General features: G+C 39.5%; 1 pseudogene; it reads right to left on the reverse strand.

The window, feature by feature from the left end:
- Positions 1 to 324: 324 nt before the first annotated feature.
- LOC132016302 (destrin-like) lies at positions 325 to 19433 on the reverse strand (annotated as a pseudogene).
- Between the last annotated feature and the right edge of the window lie 201 nt (positions 19434 to 19634).

Genomic DNA, 19634 nt, shown 5'->3' on the forward strand with positions numbered 1-19634 from the left:
GATTATGACCCATTCTCTAAGCAAAATAAACAAAGTTTCTGCTGATGTGAAAAGATGCAGTAATTCTCTTCATACGGCCTTGTGCTGGATTAATAATTACTACATTATGCAGTTAATAATGATTGCATTATTAAAAATCACGAGTTTAACAAAAACCCTACAAGCCAACTCATCAAAACAGGCATTCGGCCAGTAAGAATGTAATTTCAAACCAATACCTCTTCAGATTTTAGATTTATTTAGGACCATTTGCCACTATTTATAGACTGTTTAGTTTACCCTAACACATGACCAGACAGGGAGACCCTTCAGGGAGATCCTGGCTTAAACATATTGTTTTACTTCTTCAGGAAAAAGATAACCCTGGACATGGAAGCTTTCAGTTTGTGGCACTGAACGATGGTCTATAGGGCACCCTTCAAAAGCTACAGTGGAGGGGCCACCTGGCTTTCTGGCAACACAAGCCTGGCCCATTTGTTTGACATTCGTGTTTTATGCCTTGAAATTTCTTTTTGATTGTCTCCTTGGAGCTCGCATAGATCACTTTGCTTTTCCAAGGAGCTAGTTCTGGTGCCCTGGTCTGCTCCTCCTACTAGGAACAGAGCAGTCGCTGTGTCTCTCACTCAGACTCTTACTTTTCTCAACTCAAAGGTCCAAGGATGGAGGCAGGGCCGTAACTGCCACCTCAGGTCTGGAAATTGTTTGAGCACATGCCAAAAAACACCCACCAACTGCTCTTTTCCGGATTCCTTGGTTTCAAAGCTTGCATGATACAAAGTATAGTGACATCTTTTTCAAGAAGCATTTCCAAATAATGCTTGAAAGGATCAGTTAAGGATACACCAACATCTCTGACTAAGATTTCTTTCCCTTCTCATACACTGATGCACTTTTGGTCTGCCCTGACTCAAAAAAATGACAGCCTTCTTTCTCTTCTTGATTTCTTCTGGTGTGGAGCTCATCCCATCTCTCATGTCATAAAAAATGTGATCTACTTCATCTCCAACTTGCTTTCCTGAGGCCTGTCACCCCCATTAGAATGTGTATACTTCATAAGGGCAGGGAATTTGTCTTGTATATTGAAATCTCCAAATGCTACCACAGTATCTGGTTCCTCCTGGAGGCAGGAGATGGGGTTCCCCTCTCACCAGTTAGGGTCTGTGGGGTGGTTCCTCCTTCAACTACTGGTGATGAGAAGGCTGAGCTCAGGCTGACACCGGCTGGCAGAGGGATGGGCAAAGGATCAAATGGGATAGGAGACCCTTACTCTCCTCACCCCTGGGGGGTGAGGTCATGCGGCACACCACCCCGTTATTGTTTTTTTTAAAAAAATATTATTATAGCCATCTTAATGGGCCTGAAGTGTATCTTGTTGTGGTTTTGATTTTCATTTCCCTAATGACTAATCATGTTGGGCATTTTTTCATGTACTTATTGGTCGTTTGTATATATTTTTTAGAGGACTCTCCATTCAAAACCTTTGCCCATTCAAAATTTGGATTGTTTCTCTTTTAATTGTTGAGTTCTAAGAGCGCTTTATGTATTATGGACATTAGATTCTTATCAGATATCTCATATATGAATTTTTCTCCTGTGGGTTGCTCTCTCACTTTCTTGATAGTTCCCTTTGAAGCACAAACTTTTAAACATTTTATTGTCTATTTATGCATCTTTTTTTTTCTTTCATGCCTTGCCTTATGCTGCTTTGATGTTATATCTTAGAAACCATTGCCTAAAAAAAAAAAAAAAAAAAAAAAAAGAAACCCTTGACTAATTCAAGATCACAGAGTTGTATACCTATGTTTTCTTTTAGCATGTGTGCTATTCTCTTACATTTTAATCAATTTTTAATTAATTTTGTATATGGTGTGAAATAGGGTCCAAATTCATTATTTTGAATGTGGATAACAGTTGTCCAAGCACCATTTGTTGAAAACATTTTTCTTCCCTCATTGAATTTCCTTAGGACCCTTGTCAAAAATCAGTTGATCATAATGTATGGGTATACTTCTGGGTTCTCAATTTTTTTCTATTAATCTATATGTCTATCCTTATGCCAAAACCACACAGTCCAGATTACTGTAGCTTTGTAGTAAGTTTCAAAATCAAGTAGTGTGAGACCTCCAACTTTGTTCTTTTTCAAGTTTGCTTTGGTGATTCTGGATCCCTTGCATGTCTATATGAATTTTAGTATGAGAATGTCAATTTCTGCAAAAAAGCAAGCTGAGGTTTTTTTTATAGGAACTGTGGTGAATCTGAAGATGAATTTGTGGAGTTTTGCCATCTTAACAAACTCAGAAGATCTTAATATCTTCTGATCCATGAACTTGGGACATTTTTTATTTAGTAAAGGCCTTTTCAATTTCTGGTGATATTTTGCAGTTTTGGTGTATAAGCCTTGCAATTTAAAAAAAAAAAATTCTTTTGTTAAATATATTCCTAAATATTTTGTTTTTGATTCTATTATAAATGGAGTTGTTTTCTCTTTTCTTTCTTTTTTTTAAAAAGATTTATTTGTTTATTTAAGTAATCTGTATACCCAACATGGGGCTTGAACTCATTGCCCTGAGATCGAGAGTTGCATGTTTCTCCTACTGAGCTAGCCAGGTGCCCCTGGAGTTGTTTTTTTAGTTTAACTTATATTTTGGGTTGTTAATTGCTAGTGAGCACATTCTCTTCTGTTCAAGAATGAACTTTCAATTTGACTAAAATAGCTCTCAGAAATTTAATCTCAAATTTGATTTAACAGAAAATATGATTATTGTGACAAGAAGAATTTAGAGGGAACATTAAGACCACATAGGCAATTTTTTGATGACAGTTCCAGATTTGATCTCATAGTTCTGAAATTATGTTTAATCTCATTAGAAGAGGCAGAACACACACATACACACATACATCTTTGTAGTAAGTTATGGGTGAGAAATTCTTGGCTGGTGTGTATTAATAGAGGCACACTAAAACATTCATTTCCAAAAAGAGGATTTTGGAAAACATCTTATTCTTCAGACTTCAGTCACTATAATCATGAAGCTTAATTAGTAATTTCTCTTGGTCCACATAGTCAGGTTTATAAGATTTATATGATTTAAAATAAATTAGTTCCATAAAACATGGTTCTGTTAAATATATCTTAGCTAACCCCTGAGGATATGTTCCGTGTCTCAAGGCTACTGAGTGTACTAAGCACTTATGTGTGTCTCATTAACTTTTCCAACCTCCAAAAAGTGCCTGTGAAGTGCAGGTCATCTAAAGAGATTCACTAAGCCAGAGAATATGTGGCTATTTATTATTTCAGGATCACTCTGTCAATTTTTGGGAAGATAAAAGGTAACTTTTGCTAAAATTTTCCTTATAATGCGGCCCGGAACACAACAAAAATCTTCAGTTATTCCTAAGTTGGGATAAACATTGGGGGTCTGCCGCCAGTCTGGCCCCCCAGCCCTTTCCAGGGCACAGGCTACAACTCTAAAGCAGCACTGCCCTCTTGTGAGGAAACTCGAAAAGTGACTCGCTTCCCCAAGTCCCCTCCCTGCTTTTGCGTCTCTCTGTTTATAAGAAAACTGAAGCTTAGTTGGAACCACCGATATTCTGCCAGAGGCCCCCATCGCAGGCCCACAGAGCCCCTCATACTCAATTTTTATCCTAAAAGAACATTTCCATTTGTAGTAAGTTTCAAAATCAAGTAGTGTGAGACCTCCAACTTTGTTGTTCTTTTTCAAGTTTGTTTTGGCGATTCTGGATCATTGTGATCCAGTAATCACGATCCTCCTTGCCCCACCCCCTAAGGAACTGAATGTGTCTTGGATGACTAAAACCTCACCACATGTCAGCCAGTGAATGTAGTTAAACAACAGCAAGTTGGGTTCTTCCTCAGTAATGGATGCTTCATGACAGCAGGAAATTGACCAGATGGCCAAAAACAAGGAAGTCGATATAGACTGTTTCTTTCAGATATACTGCCCCTCCTTTTTGTGGTGAGAAGCCAGAGGTCCAGAGAAACACGGGATATTATCAGAGCATGTGATTTGAAGTCCTTGTCTCTTGTGCCTTGGTCCAGCCCGGTTATGCTGACATAACAGGATGTCTTTTTTTCTTTTTCTTTTTTTTAAGATTTTATTTATTTATTCAACAGAGAGAGAGAGAGAGAGAACAAGCAAGGGGAGCAGCAGGCAGAGGGAGAAGGAGAGGCAGCTCCCCGCTGAGCAGAGAGCCTGATGTGGGGTCCGATCCCAGGACCCTGAGATCATGACCTGAGCCACCCAAGTACCCCTGGGGTGTCATTCTTTAAAGGCAGCAGCTGTCGATAGTGACAGTTCTGTCAACTTGGTAGATGGGCACTGTGGTGGACATTGAACATGGAGATACTCTCACCCATCCAATTTGACTCTCATTTCTAGTATCTGTTCCCTGAACCCTATCCTCCCTCCCCTCGAAAATGCTGATGTTTGGGAGGAAGAACCTATAGGGAGGTGGGAAGAGGAAGTAAGGAATTAGCAAGGCATGCCGCGGTGGTTGTTCCTTACTCCAAGAAGAAAATGGAAATGAAAACTATGGAACAGACAGGAGTGTTTCTCCCTCCTCTGCTTTCTCATTTTTCTGCCCCATGTCTTTCCTAGTCTGCGCCCATCCCCTCTATTTTTAGGTAGCTGGCCGTAATGTGTTCTTAAAATTACCAAGTGATCTGATTATGCTATCGTTCCCCTAACCTGGCGGTATTTGTTTCCTTTACCCCATTTTCCCCATCTACCTCCCAGTGTCCAGTCTGGTAAAAAGACACACATCGCAAGCCCTGGTTGAAATTTATGTATGACTAGATCAGAAATTGAGGTTTGGTTTGATGATCTTTCATGAGGGGTGAAAGCTTTCATGCCGAGTCCCCCCCCTGAGCTTCATTTGACTTATTTATTCACTCGGCGGTGTGAACTGAGAATCACTTCTAGAGCCTCGTGCTTCTGTGAGGTGAATTCTCTACAATCATACTTGGCAGCCCCAAATAATACAACCTTTGTTCCCAAAGACCTTACAGGCTAGTACCAGGAGATCATATCTGTTGGACATATGACGGTCGTATTATATTCTATTTGGATGTCTTGGTCACCTTAAGGTCACTGTGTTAAGTCTAGATTCAGTAGCTTGTACTCAGAAATCCAAGCTAGGGACTCAGAGTTATCTTAGGCAGCTGGTGTCCCACAGTCTTTCAGGTACTCAGTCCCATATTCTCTCTCTTACCACCATCACTGTCCCATACATCGGTGTGGTCTGCATTCTGTGCCTGGATGCCTGGGCAAGAGGGCCAGTGGGGCTGCAACCAGGACTCAGCCCTGCACCTGGCACAAGTCGGCCTCTTGTGGGAGGAAGGGCAATCTTTCTTGTCACAAAGGGGCTCTTTTTCAAGCCATGTGTCTGCAGGGCTGTGTTGCTCAGAGAAGTCCCTTTCTTCTAATTCCTCTACCAATGGTGACTCAGTGACTTTTTAAAAATTGGTACAAAGTTTTCTTAAAGAGTAGTAGCCAACTCTCTACTAAGATAGATTAGTGACATCCTAACTGTTTTCCTTTCTTTCTTCTCTCTTCTGAGCTACCCTCACAGGCACTGGGTCAGGATGATTTCTGTAAAACTCGAAAGTGACCGTGTTGTGCCTTGCCTAAAGTTCTTCTTTTGTTGGCTATTCCTCTCAGAAAAAATAAAAATTGCTGTGAAAGCGTTGAGGACAACTCCTAATATGCTGCCAGCTTCATTGTTACTGGAGCTCCATTTTATACCTTGCTGTTGAGTCTTGTGGGTCTCTTTTCAGTCCCTCAATGTTCCGTGTTTTCTCGTCTCCATCCCTATTACTGACTGATGTTTGCTTTCCCTCCAAATTCTAATGTTGAAGGCCTAATCCCCAGTGTGACAATGGTAGGATGTTGGGCCTTGGGGAGGTAATTTAAGTTTAGATGAGGTCATGAGGGTTTGAATCCCTCTGATGGGATTAGTGACTTTAGAATTAGAGACCTGAGAAAGATCTCTCTTTCTCTCCGCCCTCTGAAGATACAGCAGGCAGACAGCCATCTATAAGCCAGGAAGAGGACTCCTACTAGGACCTGAGCTGGGCTGTACCTTCATCTTGGACTTGCCAGTCTTCAGAACTGTAAGAAAAAAAAATTCCATTCTTTAAGCCACCTAGACTATGGCGTTTTGTTATAGCTGCTTGAACAGACTAATATAGTCCCTTGAAGGTATTTTTCTCTACATCTTGAATAGTCCCATGCCTTGTTCACAAAGCTCACTTCTGGTTTTTCATGTCCTTGTCCACATGTGGCTTTGTCCCAAGCATTAACTATCCTTGTAAATGTGGTTGACTTCCCGTGTTCTCCTTGGAGTGCTCAAGAAGTGTGTCTTACATGAATACATTGATTCTATATTTAAAATGTTAGAAAAACCGACTCCTGCTTCTTCACAGTTCCTTCAAGAGAGAGAAGATCACATTAAACATGATCGTCCCAAAGGAAAAACTTGTGATACAAATAACCAAACCAAACAAGTGAAACACGTTTGGTGGGTACACAGGTAGGACAGAGGCAGGGATAAAATCCCCAAGAGACACACTGAGCATGTGCTTAGATCACCAGCAGATAGAGACAAAGACAAATAGAAAAAAATAATGATGTTTCAGGAAATGCACTGCAGTATTATCATAGTAAGAGTCTGAGATTTGCTGAAATTCCTTTTTCTTCCAGGTTTAGACCTTTTAAAAAAAGTGATGATGCATATAGTATGGGGGGGCAGTGTGGGAAGTATTATCTTTAATGCTCTGGACTTCTGAATATCTTCATCAAGCCCTGGGAGGGTGTTGCCCCGGATATTGGTCCGAGTTTAATTCCCTGGCTTTATAATAAATCTTCTGTCAGTTTCTGAGTGCATATGACAGGGCAAAATTGCATTATTCTGGAATGAAGCTTGAAGGTGTTAGAGCTTGAGAGGACAGGCAGTACATACCCTTACATTAAAGCAGAACACTTGCTTCAAGCACTAGGCTTTGCTGGTCTTCGGGAGCACTCAGAGGCAGAGTCCCTGTGGAGAGGAGGGGAAGGAAAGTCTTCCTCAGCTGGTCACCTCCATTCATTCCTTCTGCCACTATGGAGGCCAATGTAATTGGCCTTCCTTTTCCCATACACCTCTCGGGCAGCAAGTCGCCCTTCCTGACTCACTGTCTTTAATCAAGACTGCTCTGGAGGATTTTATTTTTGTAAGGAATTTAATGGGTGACCCTCCAGTAATATTTATTAAGGCCCAGAAATCTCTGAAGATGGCCTTCACCAAAAGGATTTCTATTCTTTGTGAGGGGAATAAAATGGCCAGATTAAGACAAGTAGTGAGGGGCGCCTGGGTGCTCAGTGGGTTAAGCCTCTGCCTTCAGCTCAGGCCATGATCCCAGGGTCCCGGGATCGAGCCCCACATCAGGCTCTCTGCTCAGCAGGGAGCCTGCTTCCCCCTCCATCGCCTGCATCTCTGCCTACTTGTGATCTCTCTCTCTGTCAAATAAATAAATAAGATCTTAAAAAAAAAATAGATGTGAAATCAGAGGAAAATAACAGGAAGAGTTAACAGACTCAGTTATGACATACATTAAAAATGGAGATGTTTAACTTACATAATGGAGGGAAAGCTCAACCACATGGACAGAAAGAAACATGGAAAGACAGCTTGTTGAATTAAATTTGGTGCTGTTTATCAACTCGAATATCTTCATCTTCTCCTTTATTGACACAGATTTCTCTCCGGTGAAATCATTTCAGTGACTAAGAAAAGTTTGACCCGCTGGCCACCTGCTGTCTGGGATGAGGGCTCTGTGGGACACCCATCATTGTTTGCACTGCTTGGTTCAAGTGACGCAAGACCCAAGCAGCAACCTGCGCCGGTATTGGCCTCTCTCAGTGCCTCGGGCCTTGTTCTAGACAATATTTCTTTTTAGGCTAAGGGGTGGCAGGCTGCCCACACTGCTTTATTCCCAGTACCAAATGAAACCTCCCTTAAGTGTTACTACATGTTAATAAACATAGTCAGTGAAACCCACTTAAAAAGAATGACCTGTTTATGAAAGAAACCTTTTGAAAGACAGAATATTTCCCCCTGTGGGCCAAAGCTTAGGCAGAAAAACAAAGAGCTCTTTCAAAGTCTTAAAACATGATGGAGGATAGATTCTGACTTTCTAACTACAAAAGTAATGATACTTTTAGCTCCAACCTGCCTTGCTCCAGGGAGCTGTAAATACACTTTATAGGCCCAGGTTGAGCCTTTCCAACTTTTTACCTCAGATGCTATTTGGATTTGTTAAGGGTGTGCAATGTTAGCCCACATTTATATACAGAGAAACTGAGGCAATAGAAATTGAAGTGATTTGTCCAATGCCACCAAACAACGTAGAGGTAAAGTTCAAAAGAGAACAAACTGACACTGAACACTTCTGGGACACTTGAACGTTGCCTGACATCAGACTAGGTACCTTCATTTCCCCTCCTTATCTTTTCTCTTTCCTCTTTGTCTTCCATTTTGTGTTTCATTGCTAATTAGCTGGGCCTAGCATGAGTGTTGGCACTTCCATCAGAAAGCCCGAGTTGGTCCAGGAGGCAAAGGACCTACAGCTGGTACTAGCAGACTTCTCCAGCTTGTTGTTGTTCCTATGAACAATAAAATATAATTGGCAAAACTGATCTTCTATTTTTTTTTAAAGGGAGGTTTCTTTCTTTTTGAATTTTATTTGTTTATTTGACAGAGAGAGACACAAGAGAGGGAACAGAAGCAGGGGGACTGTGAGAGGGAGAAGCAGGCTTCCCATCAAGCAGGGAGCCCGATGTGGGGCTCGATCCCAGAACGCTGGGTTTATGACCCGAGCCTAAGGCAAACTCTTAATGACTGAGCCACCCAGGTGCCCCCAAAACTGATCTGGAAAACAACAAAATCCTTTCATCCCGAATACTTTGTCTTTTAAGAAATACTACTCTAGAATACACAATTTTACAATTTTTAAATCTCTAGTGTTGGAATGACATTTTTTAAAAGAAATGTTGCCTAAGTAGTTGTTAATCCCCCCTAGCTATTAAAAGTCCATTTATTCAGTCATTCATTAATGTTTTTATTTTACAATTATTTATTTTGAACTTACTTTTGGCTCAGTACTGGGCTGTGTAATGATTATTGTAGAGCAGATCAAAAATAATTTTTTTAAAATGTTTTCTTGAGAAGTCTATTTAAAACGTAGAGTTGGCATCTGGTTAGTTAATTTCCCCAAAATAGAGAATTGAAAGTTAGCTTAATGGAAATAAGTGTCACTTTGAGTGACCATTATTAAGTATAGTCTAACACTCTTTTGAAATACATCAGTATACTTCTCTTCTGCATGCTCACATGGTACCACGTACCTCATTGTCCTGGGAAGGTTAAGTTTCTAGAGATGCTTAAGAATAAGAAAAAAAAAAAATCAGTGCTGAGACTTGATACATAGTAGAACCAAAATAATCGTAGAGACAATATAATGTAAGAGCTAAAGCCTTCTATTTAGGGGTAGCTGGGTGGGCTCAGTTGGTTAAGAATCTGTCCAACTTTTTGTTTCAACTCAGGTCATGATCTCAGGGTCCTGTGAGTGGGCTGGGTATGGGGCTCTGTACTCAGCATGAAGTCTGCTTGAGATTCTTTCCCTCTCTGTCTGTGCCTTCCCCGGCTCACACACTCTCTCTTTAAAATAAATAAATAAAATTTGAAAAAGAAAATAAAGGCTTCCATTTGAAAGAATTTTCAAATTAAGGTGTTAATTTCAAATTAGGTATTAATCTCAACTTTCAAATTGAGGGCATTAAAAAAAAGATTTTGTAAACAAAAGCCAAATCAGAAAACATTTATTTATTTTATTTTTTTAAAAAGATTTTATTCATTTATCTGATAGAGAGAGACGCACAGCGAGAGAGGGAACACAAGCGGGAGGGAGTGGGAGAGGGAGAAGCAGGCCTCCCGCTGAGCAGGGAACCTGATGCGGGGCTCGATTCCAGGACCCTGGGATCATGACCTGAGCTGAAGGCAGATACTTAATGACTGAGCCACCCAAGCACCCCAGAAAACATTTATTTACATAAAAGCTTACACATGAGTATTCATAACAGCATTATTTATCTTAGCCAAAATGTGGAACCAACTCAAATATCCACTAATGGTTGAATGGATAAACAAAATGTGGTGTATCTATATAGTGGAATGTTAATTAACCATAAAAGCGAATAAAGTACTGATCCTGATATTACAGTATGGGTGAACTTTGGAAACATTATGCTCATAAATGAAAGAAGCCAGACATAAAAGGCCACATATTGCAGTATTCTATTCATATGAAATGTCCAGAATAGGTAAATCCATAAAGACAGGCAATGAACTGTTTTTTCACCAGGGGATAGGAGAAGCGACTGCTAATGGATAAGAGATTACTATCAGGGTAATGAAAAATTCTAGGACTAGAGAATGAAGAAGGTTGCACAACCTTGTAAATATATTTAAAAAAATCACTTAATTGGGTACTTTAAAATGGTGAACTTTAATGACATGTGAATTATAGTTGAATAACAACAATAACAATAATAATAATACCACCACCAAGCAGCATGAACCACCACAACAAACTCTAAAAGCGAATGGATGAGAAGCTAAGTGAGGGGACTTGAGGGCCTCCTGGACCTGGCAGGAGCCTCACACCCCACCCTTGGAGAAAGGGATCAGCTCTAAGAGATTGCTGGGCACGAAGGAGCCTGGTGGAACACAAGCTGACTTCAGTGGATGGTTTGTCCTTGTGAGGGAAAATGTGAGACCCCTCAGTGACATCTACCTGAAAATCTCACTTGTATCTTCTGAGGGGAAAGATTCCTATTACACCTCAAGACTTTGCTCAGTCCATCCTGTGACCCCTCACTGCCTTTCACAGATCAGAATACTTGAAGGTGACTCCCTTGGAATGACAGACAAATGAAATTAACCAAATAAAGTCTGTGGGACTGTAGACACCCAGAAAGATTGAAGTAGTGTGGATAGGGAAGTCCTAACTGTTTGTGGACTTAATATAATCTGCTTGATATCCTCTCTCTACCCTAAGGCAAGAGAGTGATGAAACCTACCTCGGGTTGTGACCGTCTGGTATCTGCTGCAGGACCACGTCTCTGGACACTGTGATGCTTCTGACATTGATGTGATTGGTACTATGAGCCGTATCATTTGTAAGGAGGCTCAGCTTTCATCTTCCTTGCCAATTCTTCTGTTATTAGTTCTTCCAAGACTGTCACTCTCTTGACCTTAACCTTCCCCCAGTAGCTTTGTGGCATGATGTTGCAGTGGAAAGGATGGGATTAGAAATCAGAATCACTGATTGTAAAATTACCTCTTATTACCTGTGGGACCTAAAATGGAGCCTCCCAACCCCAGTGCTTGATGAGTTGCAAGAAGTGCTTCAAATTATTGATCAATCCCATACTTGGGGTCGCTCAGGGTGTGGGTAGCTGAAGCCCCGAGGCAGGGCAACTTTGGCTGTTAGCAGGCTTGTTCAGGCCTCCACAGAGGGCAGACCTGCCAGAGTCTACAGTATCCCAGGATGTGAGCACAGGCAGCTACATCAGCATTCGTGGATCCCCATCAAATCTCTGTAGACCGTCAATAGGAGCTCTGCCACCAGGACTTCTGCAGTGACCAGGATAGGCAAAATCATCTCCATATTGGACAAGTGGCCCATGGCCTATGGGGTGGGATAATATATGTTCCAAATATCCAAATACGTGCGGAACTCATTCCAATGTGTGGATGGTTAGGGTGAGGGGTATGGTGGTGGAATGGATATTCAAAGTAGGACTCCTGAGGGCACTGGTCTGCATCAGACCCTAACTGCTCTTTTCATGTTTGTGATACTTTTGTTCCTTTTTGGCTGGGCCATCTTGTAGGAGTCATGCTCATGGATTCTTCTAACAGTGCACACACCTTTTGCAAATTAGAGCTTTATCTGGAAATACATAATGTAAGAATATTCTACTGAATCCAAAGTCAATTTACATTATTGTGAAGAAATTTAATATTACTTTATCAATGATAAAAGGAAGAATTGTGCCAAAATAACCAATTTCTGGGTGTGCCTTGATGTATAGAGAGGGGTGAGAAGAAAGAAAAAGTTCTAGACTTTCTCAGCTTTAGTTTTCTCATTTGCAAAATAATGTAAGAGCTTATAACTAATTTAGGCTAAAGCTCAAATGTGACTCTCTCTTTGCCAGGCCCTAAATTAATTAGTAGGTTCTTTTTATAAGAAATGAGTAGAAGTTTTGGAATTCCAAAAGATGCCCATCAGGTAGAAGGTTTTTTTTTTTTTTAACTATTATTATTTTTTAAACAAAGTCCCTTTTATACTTAGAAACATTCATTAATATCAGTCATTGCCCATACTGTTTTCTCGGCCTTTTGCTGATGAAGTTTTTTCTCTTGTTTCACTTATGGAATAGTGAATATCTTTCCTCTACCCACTGATCTTGGGCAGTAGACATGGAAAGAGTCACCCACAGTGAAGTTCCAGGTACACAGTCTGCTTACTCCCTCTTCCCAGGGGAATGTGACTGTGTTCTTCCTTTGTACTCAAGTTGATCTACAGTGATGGTATCCTGTTATAAATCCTTTCCCTTTCATTTGGGTCTCTGAGTTGTGGGTTTGGAAACACTCTCATGACACACAGCAAAACAAAGACTGAAGCAATTGCATACTTTCCACCCTTCCCTTCTTTTATTTTATATAAATTACTGCGTGTGAATAGAATGTCCCATGCCTTGGGTTATTATACATTCTGATGATGTCAAGTGCATCCTTTGTCCTCACAAAGGGAGGACTGTCTCATGCCAAATAGCTAGGGAGCCTTGGCATACAAGAACATAGGCATATAAGAATTTTGTGATAGAAACTATCACAGGAAACAATATTATGGGGCTGTTGTGAGGATCAATGTGGTTATATGTGTGGGAGAGGTTTGTACAATCAAGCCCTATGTATGTATGCTTTATTGTTATTGTTTTGGATGGAAGATGACTGCCAGTCTTTTTTCTTCTCTTAAGATCCTGGACTGGTCTAGAATGAGAATATTTGGACGTGTGACTAGATGTCATGTAATGAAGGGTAGTAAGCTAGAATTTATGGGGGAGGTGGGAGAGACTTGCCTTGCATCATAACTTTTCCCCATCAACCCAGAGGAGAGAGGTGCTTTTAGATCACAAGAAGAATCTTGTTTTTCTACCTTAAAACTCTTCCCTTTTTGAGGACTACTCAGGAAGGTTAGCTTCTTTAATGAGAATTAATGACCTCACAGTGCAGAGTCTGACATGTTAGATCAACCATTCCAGACTTGTCTGAGTGCATAGGATGAGAAAAGCCAGAGAGATTCTACTATGAACATCCACCATACCAGTGGTACTTAGTGCCAAGAATAATACTAGAAATGACTTTCTAAACCACACTCCCTATGCTATTTTTCTACCCTACAAATGCTTTCATCAACTCTAGAAATTTACAGAGGACCCAGGAGTGAGAGCTGTGGGGGAATGTCTTTCAATGGAGTTAAATGAGAGCTTTCCAAAATAAAAGTATTCCAGGTTAAGGGATTGGAGTTACATACCAACAGAGATCACCTTAAAACATACCTATACATCTTTTTTTTTTTTAAAGATTTTATTTATTTATTTGACAGAGATCACAACCAGGCAGAGAGGCAGGCAGAGAGAGAGAGAGAGAGAGGGAAGCAGGCTCCCACTGAGCAGAGAGCCTGATTCAGGGCTCGATCCAAGGACCCTGAGATCATGACCTGAACCAAAGGCAGAGGCTTTAACTCATTGAGCCACCCAGGCACCCCAAATACCTGTACATCTTAAGCAAAAAGGATTTACTCTGACATACATATTTCTCCAAAGGAGGGAATTCTTTTTATGTGTAGCCATTGTTCCAAATCAGCCAGGAGCTGAATCTGTAATCAGCATTTCACTATGAAAAAATAGACAATGATAGTCCTAGCAAGTGAATCAAGACTTATCTTCTTGAAGATTGAAATTATATCAAGATTGAAATCGTATCAATCATTTCTGACCACAATGGTATGAAACTAGAAATCAATTAAAGAATAAAACTGGAAAATTCACAAATATGAGAGATTAAATAACATGTTCTTGAGCAATTGATGGGTTAATGAAGAAATAAAAAGAGAAAAAATACCTTGAGACAAATAAAAATGAAAATACAGGGGCGCCTGGGTGGCCTAGTAGGTTAAAGCCTCTGCCTTCGGCTCAGGTCACAATCCCAGGGTTCTGGGATCGAGACCACATGGGCTATCTGCTCAGCAGGGAGCCTGCTTCCCTTTCTCTCTCTCTGCCTGCCTCTCTGCCTACTCGTGACCTCTGTCTGTCAAATAAATAAATAAAATCTTAAAAAAAAAAGAAAGAAAATACGACATACCCAAACTTATGGGATGCAGTAAAAGCAGTTCTAAGAGGGAAGTTCATAGCCATAAGTGCCTATCCCAAGAAACAAGAATAATCTCAAATAAAGAACCCAATTTTACATCTCAAAGAACTAGAAAAAGAACAAGCAAAGCTCAAAGTTAAAAGGAAGGATCTTTGTTATTATAAAGATCAGAGCAGAATTAAATAAAGTAGAGACTAAACAGACATTAGAAAAGATCAATAAAACTAAGAACTGGATCTTTGAACAGATAAATGAAATTGACGAATCTTTAGCTAGACTCACCAACAAAATAATAGAAAGGATTCAAATAAATAAAATCAGAAATCAATAATATACCACAGTGAACAATTATAAATTGTTCAATAAATTGAACACCTTGAAGAAATAAATGAATTCCTAGAAATATACACCCTTCCAAGACTGAATCATGAAGAAATAGATAATCTAACAGACCAGTTACTAACAAGGAGATTGAATCAATAATCAAAAACTAACAAAAGTCCAGGACCACATGGCTTCACTGATGAATCCTACCAAACACTCAAGAATAAATAACAATCCTTCTATCAGCATTACCCTGATATGACAACCAGACAAGGATACCACAAGAAAAGTTAATTATAGGCCAAGAACCCTGATGGAAATAGATGCAAAAATCTTCAATAAAATATTAGCAAACCAAATTCAACAATGCAGTAGAAGGACCACACATTGTGATCAAGTGGGATTTCTTCCAGGGATGCAAGGATGGTTCAACATCTGCAAATGAATCAACATGATACATAACATTTACAAAATGAAGGATAAAAATCAGGACCATCTCAAAAGATGAGAACGTTCATTTGATAAAATTCAGTATTCATTTATGATAAAAACTCTTAACAAAGAAGGCATAGAGGGTATTATAATGACCTTTATCGTGTTGAGGTATGTTTAGAACATACGATAAAGGTCATTTATGATGAGCCCCAAGCTAACATCTTACTCAATAATGAAAAGCTAAAAGCTTTTCCTCTGAAATAAGGAGCAAAATAAGTATGCCCACTCCTACATTTTTATTTAGCATAGTATTGGAAGTACTACTTAGAGCAATTAGGCAAGCAAAAAAAAAAAAAAAAAAGAAAGACAAAAAAGCTTCCAAACTGGAAAAGAAGAAGTAAAATTGTCACTATTTGAAGATGACACAGTATTTCTAAGACATATGGACAGTCATAAAGATGACAGCAAAAGACTTTTAGAACCAATAAACAAATCCAGTGAAGTTTCAGAATACAAAATCAATATACATAAATTTGTTGCATTACTATATACTAATAACAAACTATCAGAAAGAGAAATTAAGAAAGCAATCCCATGTACAATTGCATAAAAATAATAAAATGCACAGGAATAAATTTAATAAAGGAGGTTAAGAATATGTATGCTAGAAACTGTAAGACATAGATAAAAGAAGTTGAAGCGGGCACAAATAAATGGAAAGATATTCTCTGTTCATGGATTGGAAGAATTAATATTATTAAAAGTTCGTACTACTCAAAACAATCTATAGATTCAATACAATTTTTATCAAAATTCCAATAGCATTTTTCACAGAAATATGACAAACAATCTTAACATCTGTATAAAATCACTGAAGACCCTGCATAGCCAAAGCAATCCTGAGAAGGAAGAACAAAACTGGACATATCCTTTCCCTGATTTTGAACTATATTACAAAGCTATACTAACCAAAACAGTATGGTATTGGCATAAAACAGGCACATAGTTTAATGGGCAGAATAGAGAGCCCAGAGATTAACCCCCATATATGGCCAATTAATCTTTGACAAAGGAGCCAAGAATATTCAATGGGGAAAGAGCAATCTTTTCAATAAATGGTGTTGGGAAAACACGACAGCCACAGGCAAAGGATGAAACTGGGCCACTATCTTACACCATACACAAAAACAAACTCAAAATGGATTAAAGACTTTAATGTGAGGCCTAAAACCATGAAACGTCTAGGAGAAAACATAGGTAGTAAGCTCTTTGACATCTGTTTTGGCAATAATTTTTTAAATTTGAGGAAAGGGAACAAAAGTCAAAAGGGGACCAAAGGCAAAGGGAACAAAAGCAAAAGTATGGAACTAAAAAGCTTCTGCACACACAAAAAAGCCATCAACAAAATGAAAAGGCAACTACTGAATGGGAGAAAATATTTGGGAATCATATCTGGAAGGGGTTACTATCCAAAATGTATAGAGAATTCATATAACTCAATAGCAAAACACCCCCCAAATAATCCAAATAAAAAATGGGCAGAGGATCTGAAATAGACATTTCCAAAGAAGATATACACATGGCCAACAGGTACAGGAAAAGATGCTCAACATCACTAATCATCAGAGAAATGCAGATAAAACACAGGATATCACCTCATAATAGTCAGAATGGCTATTACCAAAAAGATAAGAAATAAGTGTTGTCAAGAATGTGGAAAAAAAGGAACTTTGTGTATTCTTGCTGGGAATGTAAATTGGTGCAGCCACTGTGGAAAACAGTATGGCGGTTTCTCAAAAAATTAAAAATAGAACTATTATATGATTAGCAATTCCACTTCTTCATGTTTATCCAAAGAAAATGAAAACAGTAATTCAAAAAGATATATACACCCTCATGCTTACTACAGCATTACTTACCATAGCCAAGACATGGAAACAACCTAAGTGTCCAACAATGGATGAATGGATAAAAAAGATATGATATCTATGTATCTATGTTTATATCTGTGTATATATTTATACATGATAGAATATTACTCAGCCATGAAAAATAATATAATCTTGCTGTTTTGACAACATAAATGGAACTTGAGGTGACTATGCTAAGTGAGATGAGTCAGAGAAAGACAAATGCTATAGGATCTTACTTATATAGAATCTAATAAACCAAAACCAAAAACAAAAAAGTAAGCTCATAGATACCAAGAACAGATTGGTGGTTTCTACAGGTGCAAGAGGGGCAAGAAATGAGTGAAGGGAGTCAAAAGGTACTAACTTCCAGTTATAAAATAAATAAGTCCTGGGGATGTAACGTAAAACATGGTGACCATGGTTAATAATACGGTACTGTATATTTGAAACTTGCTAAGAGAGTAGATCATAAAAGTACCTATTGTAAGAAGTAATAATTCTATAACTATGTATAAGGACAGATGTTAGCTAGACTTGCTGTAGTGATCATTTCTCAAAATACACAAATATCAAAGGGGAATGCTATAAACTTAATAGAATGTATGCCAATTATACTTTCATTAAAAAGAAGACAACTCACTCATCTTCTCGAGTTTTGATGATGGACAGAGGTTTCATCATCCATGTAATCACTACTGCACAAGGAGGAAGGAGCGTGGGCTCTTCCTCTATAACTCTATTATAATTTAAGTGCCATGCCCTTGACCCCTCCTTGAATGAACCAATGTCAACAATAACTCTTTTCTTTATGGACTTGGTCCTGTTGAAAGTTTTCCCTTTTAATGACAAATGACAGCATTTGGTTGTCCCTAGTATTAGTTCACCTCTGTGTATTTCTTAAGGACTGTGGAATCATTATACCATAGGGGCTGAAGGATCACTGTTGCATACTGTTATATATAAAAGGAAGGGGGTATATAATTTCACTCTTATACAAGGTGTAAGAAATGTCATGCTTCTTTTTGTTTAAATAAAATTTAACTTACATTCCTATTCTTTAAGGTAGGACTTCAATGTCTGTCATTTGGAATCTACTTTACCTTGACCCCAGAGTCATATGAAGACCCTAGATAACTTTTTTGTCTAGAGCATTTCAAGAAGTCTATGGTTTCTTAAGTTTAAAGTATTCACGGCTGATGTTTATCTTGCCTAATTTGTTTCCTTGATGGCAAGTAACTTGACTGCCTTTTAGCCAAGCCTGGGCATGGGTTTTGACAGGACAGGGAGTTTTACTAAGCTACTGCAGAGAACAGGAAAGCCTCACCCCTTTCTTGATTTTGAAATGAAACCACCCACATCTTATGGTTCATTCTGACATGCCCACATCTTCAACTCCAAGCCCACCCTTCCATCCCCTCTACTTTTCAGACTCCCTGGCATAATTCTCCTCAGTGAGTGAAGTTTTCCATAAGTAAATATCCAAGGCCAGCAGGGGTGAAGTAGGGTGATGGGCGGGATGTTGACGTGGGGATACGGGGCAACGCTGGTTTGAGCCCTGCAATAGGAAATCTCTGAGGGACAAAAAGGACTGGAAAGCCTTGAGTATCCTCTTAAAATAAGAAAAAGACTCCCTATGCACTGAGGGCAAAATAACTTTTCCGGTCAGTTAACCAGTCGTAGCTGTAAATTCCCCACCTGCTCCATACTTGCAGAGCCCAGAAACCAGATGCTGCTGAGGAGCAGGAATTAGGAGGCAAGAGGAACATACTGAGTTCCAGTGACACACCAGATGCTGGCCCATCCAGGGGTTTGGTGTTTTGTTTAACCAATATAACAGACCCAGGAAAGTGCCATTATTGCCACTTTCAGAGAAGGAAGTAGAGGCCCAGAAAGATTAAGTAACTTGGTGTGACATCGTCCATTGCTAGTCCCTCACACACCCCCACTTTCTCTGCTCTGTCTCCACTGTGGAGCCTGGAAGAGCTTTAATCACTTGGTCAGCCTCCCTTATGGCAGGGGCGGCCCCAGGACACAGTATTTGGCTATGAGACATATGGGAAGAGGGAAGAGAATTTCTGGGGGAGATCTTTGTCACCTTTTTCTTTTTTTCTGCCTGTCTTAGGATGTCTGCTTGCCTTCAGGCAACTCACATACCTGTGACACCGAGGAGCTTTTTCTCCCAAACTCCCTAACACCTCTCTGGTGATGTTCATCAGCTCATTCCGTCTGGAGTGGCCCTTACTCTATTCCCAACCCTACCGCCATGCCCAAACCCTGCTCAGACTTCTGGGTTCAAAGCAGCTATTACTGCTTTCTTTGAATCCTTTTCTTGTCCTCCTGAATAGAGTGATTATTCCATCTCCTTTATTTTCCCAATGTGATATCTGCACTTCCTTTATGGTTCTTACCATAACCATTCTGTGAAGTTCTCTGTCTTTGTGTTTGCTCTGCTCTGTTGTATAAGAC

The sequence above is a fragment of the Mustela nigripes genome, chromosome 4 (genome assembly GCF_022355385.1).
Source record: "Mustela nigripes isolate SB6536 chromosome 4, MUSNIG.SB6536, whole genome shotgun sequence".
In the NCBI taxonomy this organism is placed as follows: Eukaryota; Metazoa; Chordata; class Mammalia; order Carnivora; family Mustelidae; genus Mustela; species Mustela nigripes.